The sequence below is a fragment of the Lathyrus oleraceus genome, chromosome 1 (assembly GCF_024323335.1).
Source record: "Lathyrus oleraceus cultivar Zhongwan6 chromosome 1, CAAS_Psat_ZW6_1.0, whole genome shotgun sequence".
In the NCBI taxonomy this organism is placed as follows: Eukaryota; Viridiplantae; Streptophyta; class Magnoliopsida; order Fabales; family Fabaceae; genus Lathyrus; species Lathyrus oleraceus.
In genome coordinates this window covers 131755278-131761470 of record NC_066579.1, presented here as the reverse complement: position 1 = coordinate 131761470, position 6193 = coordinate 131755278, and the positions used below count along the sequence as shown (strand labels likewise).

At 27.2% G+C, this 6193-nt stretch overlaps 1 long non-coding RNA gene across 1 annotated transcript; it reads left to right on the top strand.

Annotated features, from left to right (window-relative positions):
* The first annotated feature begins 2008 nt into the window (after positions 1-2008).
* Positions 2009-3267, top strand: LOC127115525 (uncharacterized). Its single transcript, XR_007800757.1, has 3 exons — positions 2009-2493; positions 2863-2943; positions 3043-3267. It is a non-coding gene; the product is annotated as an uncharacterized LOC127115525 (long non-coding RNA).
* Positions 3268-6193: the final 2926 nt, after the last annotated feature.

The following is a 6193-nucleotide window of genomic DNA, read 5'->3' as shown; positions in this document are numbered from 1 at the left end:
ATTTAATTATTTATTCATAATATTCTAACAAATAATAAATAAAACTACAAAGAAAACGATATTATTTGAAAATAATAATTCTATAGTTATTCAAACATTTAGAGAAAATAGCAAGAAATTAAGTTGGAGAAAAATACAATTAAGATTTTTTCATGACTAGTAAAATAAAGTGAGAAAATAAGACCAACTTAATATTAGATATATGCATATTATTAAAAAAATCGAATAATAAAACAATTAAATACTCTTTTTGTTCTCTTTAAAATCTAACTAAAATAATAACAAAAGAAAATAAATTAATTATAACTCTTTTTTTATTTATTCTAACATAATCTAAAAATAATAATAAATATAACTAAATTAACTCTTTTTATATATTTATAACATAATTTGAAATAATAATGAAAATAACTAAATTAACCTTTTCTTTAAAATATTCTTATAACACAATCTTAAAATATTAATGAAAATAACTAAATTAAATTTTTTAATATTTTTATAACGCAATCTAAAAATAATGATGAAAATAAATTAATCTTTTGTAATGGTTTTTATAACATGATCAAAAACTAAAATAAAATAAATGGTAAACTTATTTTTTGGAATTTTTATTGACATAATCTAAAATTAAAATAAATGGTAAACTCTTTTTTTTGGAATTTTTTATGACATGACCTAAAAATAAAATAAATGGTAAAATCTTTTTTTGGAATTTTTTATGACATAATATAAAATTAAAATAGAATAAATGGTAAACTCGTTTTTGGAATATTTTATGACATGATCTAAAATTAAAAGAAAATAAATGGTAAAGTTAATTTTTTATGATATTTTATGACATGATTTAAAATTAAAAGAAAATAAATGGTAAACTTAATTTTTTAGGATATAACCTAAAATAAAAATAAAATAAATGCTAAACTTATTTTTGATGAATTTTTATGACATGGTCTAGAAATAAATGGTAAACTTAATTTTATGGAATATTTTATGACATGATCAAAAATTAAAAGAAAATAAATGGTAAACTTATTTTTGATTTTTATGACATAATATAAAATTAAAATTAAATAAATGTTGAACTTTATTTTTTTTATGACATAATATAAAATTAAAATTAAATAAATGTTCAACTTAACTTTTTTGAAATTTATGACATAATCTAATAATAATAATGAAAATAACTAAATTAGCTTTTTTTTAATAATTTTTTATAAAATAATCTAAAATACAAGAAAAAAATGGAAAAATCTTTTTGTGATTTTACTATTATGATTTCTATGTATTTATTTATTTATTTGTATTTTAAAAAGAAATAACAAAAGAATAAATTGGTTTAAATATTTTAAGAAACGAAAAAAAAGAATGAATAGTTAACCCAAAACGCGGGATTCGAGACCGATTATTCGAGGGTTTCCACCGGAATGCTAGATTTTAGTTTATCAGAAAAAAGTTTTAAACATTGCACTTAAATGATAAGACGTTTTAAATTGGGACATAAAACAAATTAATCAGATACTTAAAAAACAAATTGGTGTTGGACCAAGATTTCCTATTTTACTCATTTCAATATAATTATTTAAATAATTTTGCAATAAGTGAATAATTAAGTAGATAAAAAAATTGTTTAAAATAATATAATGAGATGATGAAAACTATTTAGAAAAATAACTATTCATATTAATCTATTTAATACTGGTGATCCAATATTTAATTAATAACGACCGAAGTAAATAAAAAGTATTAGTATAAAAAAAAATGTACAAAAAAGAAAAATAAAATTTTTTTTGAAGATTTTATAACTTTATTAGATAAAAAAAGATCCTAATATCTAAAATAAAATAAAAATGGACCCGGGGTTGTGTTTGTGAGGAGACAGGGGGTATGTCCCTAAATTGGAGAGGGGAGGAGGCCCAAAATTAGATAGGGGGAAGGCTTGTTTGGGAATTGGACAAAGAGGGTCAAGAGGTCCAAAACGGACCTCAACGGACCCGATTCAGTTTGGTTCTAAAAGAGGGGTAAAGAAACCCTAAAATAACAACCATCGTTTTCTTCTTCCCAAACTCAGAACACGATCTTCCTCACTGCCAAAAGCCCAAAACACAATCTCTAATGGCCATGAATCATAACAAAAAGCAAAAAAACACCTTTGTCTTTCTACATCGCTCCTCTCATCTATTTTCTCAATCAAAACACAAACATTCATGGCCACAAAAAAAAATCGATTTCGAACCGAACGAAAAAAAAACATCCATACGGCCAAACTCAGTTTACACAGAGCAATTCCTCACATCACAACACACAAACAAATAAAAACTCACATCACAACACACAAACGAAACAACACGACCATCATGAAATCGAAAAAGAAATCAAACCAGAAGTTAACGCATTCAACAAAGTCAGCATAAATAAAATGAAGATAATGTTTAAAAATGCGAAGGCGGAAGAAATTCTACCCAGAAATGTAGCTCCTGCAGAGGCACCACTCAGGTACTTGATTTTTTCTTTTTGAATTCTATGTGTTTGCGGTTTTGAGTTTGTGATATGCATGTGAAACTTGTTGCGTTCCTGTAATAACTTAGATTAAAGTTTCTTTGAATTTTGATGTGTAATGGTTGCCTATGTTATGGGATTTTTCACTGTGATTTTAGATGGTATATGGATTATTCTGTTGTGTACGATGCTTTCAAATTTTTGTGTCCCTAGGTGACTTAAGGAATGTCTCGTATTCTTTGAACATTTCAATTTTTCTCTTTGAGAATTTTGGCTCTGGTTTTGAAACTTTGGATGGTTATTTTCCTGTGTATTCTTTGATTCCCCTCTTGTGGTTTGAACTTCTCCTTTTTATATTCTTTTTAGGTTTGAAAGTATGTGTGTTAAAGAAGAAAAAAGAGAAAGATGGACATGCTCTTTAGCTGCAGAAAGAAAGAACAAAATAGTGTAACTTCTACTACTGCAATCTGTTTTTTGTTTTTTAACTTTCATAGTTTTCTGTCTTTTTATCCAAAATTATATTAACGGCTGCTTCTGTGTGTGCAGGTGAAAACAAGACAAAAAAAGATCTCTGGCCAAGGGAATCAATCCAAACAAAACCAGCAAACCTCTCTTGAGAGCACCACTTAGACATACCTTTCTTTTATAATTTTGCTGATTTTTTTAAAATGTAAAATTAAATTTCTATTTTTTTTTGAATTAAAAATCAATGTAAAAAGGAATGTAAATTTTTTTGAATTTTAATGTAAACATAATATCTATTTATAAAAAGACCAAATAGTTGATCTTCTTTAATCAAATTAAATAGAATCAAAAGTAAAGAAGAAATTATCATACTTATTATTACTTGACTCAAATCTAATTCAAATCCAACATTATTATTACTAGTACTAATTAACACATTAAAACAAAAATAAAAACTTAAACTTGTAAATCACATAAACTTTCTTTCTTGCTAGGATTTAATGGATAAGAAACAAAATCAAACAAAATAATTTTTTTTTTTAAATTTAATTTGAAATGAAATGTAAATATAATAAACCTAGTTAATTAAGGCTATCTCTTTAATGAAAATTACAAAACAAATCTCTAAATATCCATATGATGCAAGATAAATGCTAAAATGGACATGTATGATAAAGAAGTGTACCAAAGAATAAAACATATGAATGAACATGGTATATGATAGATGTGAACATGAATGCATAATGATGTGGTTCTGATTGAGTAAAATCAACTAGAAAGCCTAATGGGAATGCATATCAAGAACTTAAGTTATAAACCTAACAAAGGTTAAATTAAATTCAAACCAATGTTGATTATGGGCCTGAATAGAGAAAAGTAGGGATTGGTCAGAACAAATAAATCAAACAAAAGTGACCAAGAGTTCTTAATCAGGTATGGAAAATGAAACCCTTATGACCAGATGAAATGGTTATAAGGAAATGTTTCAAATAATGAGATGCGGATGAATGAATGCAAATGATTTAGTTGGAGTAAAATTTAGGGTATGACAGTTGCCCCTATTTAAATATGTTCACTTGATATCATGAGTAACGACAGTCCTCATGAGGTCAAGGTGAACGGTATTTAAAGACAGAAGACCTGAAATTTTGCACCTGGACACAAATGACGTGCCCTACAATGGGTTGAAGGACTTTTTATTTTGCTGGGGATATAATGAACCATGGCATGATTTTTTATGATAGATGATGGACATACATGTGGGGAATGAGGGAAATACGGTAGCGGTGATTCATAGGAAATGTCAAAGGCAAAGGGTGAAGACTCATCGGGGAGTATAATTTTGCTGGGAAAAAGACACTGGGGAACATCCAAAGTACAATTTATCAATAGGTCCAGACATGATCTGACACTTTAGAATGTATCTGACAGTTTTTAAGATTTCTCATAAGAAATATCAAAGTACATTTCATCAGACGTGACTTAACCCTTTAGAATACTTCTGACAATTCTGGGGATTTCTTATAAGAAATATATCCAACCAAAGACTTTGAGGATTTCTAACATTATCTATTTTTGTATGGAAAGCATCTTTGGGCCAACACGGCTCGTGTCATCTAACACAGCCAGACTGTGTTAGTCACGGAAAGTTTGTACTAAAGACTTCCTAAATGCGAGAGTTCCGGTCTTTTCCGCTTCAACTTGGTTAGATATTTCTTTATTGCTTGAAAATACTAAAAACATACTAAAACACATAAAAAGGAAATAAAATGATGAAAATACACCATAAAATAGAAATAAATCAAGGTAAAACACATTGCATGCACCACCTATTAGTGCCCACTCTTTTCTCTCGGTTGAGAATTTTAACCGAGAGGATACGTGTTAAGGGATAACCTTTCCCTTCAGTTTAGACTTTTAGCTGATGGAAAATCTAAGGTATATTGTGTCACTTTTATTGTTGTCTTTACATGTTGGAATGAAAAAAAAATTATTTCAAAGCATAAGCATTTTTAATTTATTAATATAAGTATTTCATACCAAAAAAATCATAACCATTTGTTCAACAAAGAAGAAATTGCATCATATAGAGAAGAAATACAATCTAATAAGAAGTTAATAGTAAGCATTTGAAAAGGAAGCAACACATATTACTTCCTTTTCAATTTCTTACCATTCACCATTTTCTTTTTTGGTTGTAATTGTTTTACTATATGATTCAATTTCTACTTTACTAAACAAATGGTTATGCTTTTATGTAATAGATAAATTAATAAAAAAAACATATACTTATACTTCAAAATAAATTTTATTTTGTTAAGCCCAAAATGTCAAGAACACGGTAAAGTGACAGAAGATACGGAATTTGAAAATTCACCATTAACATATGGAATATACAAATCTAACATATTACCTTAGCATTCCTATGAACGAGGGTAGAAACAATTTCCATAACTCATTCGTTGACGTTACCACCTTATAGGACTATAGTTTTCTTTCTACTAAAGATATGTGTTATATCAATATCAAATATAAGGAGTTTAGTAATCTTAACAACATCAACAACAATAGCAACAACAAACTCTAATGGTGGTGTTATATCAGGATTAACAACAGAAACAAAATCAATAGAGTTTTTCCACCTTAAATTTAAACAACAACAACAACAATTACATTAAACATAACCTTGTTTGAGTTGGAAAAGAGATTATGGAGATGTTAAACTCGTTAATGGAAATAAAAATTGAGTTTCGTTTATGCTTTAAATGATGTTTTTAATTTTGATTTAGTGGATAAATAGGATTGGTTAACGGAAGATGAAGTTTGGAGGTAGAGAAAAAAAATTCGTCTAAAGCTTCATTAACGAAACTGTAAGAGTTAAAGAACATAAAGTGTTATATACATTTGAAAAACAAAACTGGTTAAGTTTCCCTCTCGATTGTTAATCACAACTGAGGGGAATATAATTTATTTTTCATTTAAAAATTTGTTTAAAAAGGAAGGTGCCTTATTTTATAATTAAAACACAAAACTGTTGTCACTAAGAGTCGAATAAATAACCTTTATTTTTTTCCCCTCGACTGAGAGATGAAATCGAGTTGAAATGTTAGGTAATTTTAATTAAAAATAAAATAGGAAGATCCGTGGAGTCTAACACATAACATTCTAAACTTTTCCCCTCGATTTGTCCTTCCAATCGAGGGGATGTCTAATTTATTTTCCATTTAAAAGT